Source organism: Otolemur garnettii, unplaced genomic scaffold (assembly GCF_000181295.1).
Source record: "Otolemur garnettii isolate 467f Iridium unplaced genomic scaffold, OtoGar3 scaffold00075, whole genome shotgun sequence".
In the NCBI taxonomy this organism is placed as follows: domain Eukaryota; kingdom Metazoa; phylum Chordata; class Mammalia; order Primates; family Galagidae; genus Otolemur; species Otolemur garnettii.
The window spans coordinates 151,388-152,406 of NW_003852470.1; positions in this window are offsets into that span (position 1 = coordinate 151,388).

The window sequence follows — 1,019 nt, forward strand, 5'->3', positions numbered from 1 at the left end:
GAGTAGCTCTCACAGAATCTGTAAAGACTGAGAAATTTGTATCTCAATGGCATTATAATGCTGAGAGACTATGGGTATCTCAAAAACAAATTGACACTGAAATACATAACGAATTGGCTGACTTAGAACAAACAGTAATTTTGTTAGGTGACCAATTGTATAGTTTAGAAAAACAAGTTAAATTGAAATGTGATTGGAATGTTTCTTCTTTTTGTGTAATCCCTGTTCTTTATAATGAAACATTATTTCCTTGGAGTAAAGTCAAAAAACATTTACTAAACCACGAAAATTTAACTGCTGATATAATTGAGTTACAACATCAAGTATATAGTACTTTTGAGCAAAAATTAAAACAAATTAATGGAGATAAAATTTTAAAAGGTATATCTGAAGGAATTGCTCAACTAAATCCAAAAGATAAAATTTATACTTTATTTGGAACTTCTGCCGGTTCTCTGTTCTCGTTTTGCCTAACTGGATTTGTGTTTTACTGGATCATAAAAAACTTTTACAGGTAAAGAAAACAAGTGAGCAAAACGCTGCTGTATTTTTGGCTATGGCAGCAGTTCAAGCTAATAATTAGAAAAGGGGGAATTGTAGAGATAAGCACCCCATGCTCAGACATGGCAGTTCACTTCAGTGTGCTCCCCCAGGAGATTGATTCTGAGAAAGATTTCTTCAAAGATTGAGCTTCTGCACCTGCCTATAGATATGCAGAAATATGCAGAATTCCTCTCTTTGTTAGGAATTCTGGAGAATCAGCCAGGGTGCAGCTGGGAGTTTGAATACCTGTCCTCCAGCATTGGGTTCTGCTCTCCGTCTTCTTCCTTCATTAACATTATAATCTCTAGTTTTGGTTTGGGCCAGCAAGAACAGACAGTAAATCTCCCTTATGTTTTTACTCTAAACAAAATCAATTGTATACGTTTTCCTCAGCCTTCACACTAAATTATAATCTTTTCTTTTCTTTTTTTTCTTTTTTTTTTTTTTTTTTGAGACAGAGCCTCAAGCTGTCCCCC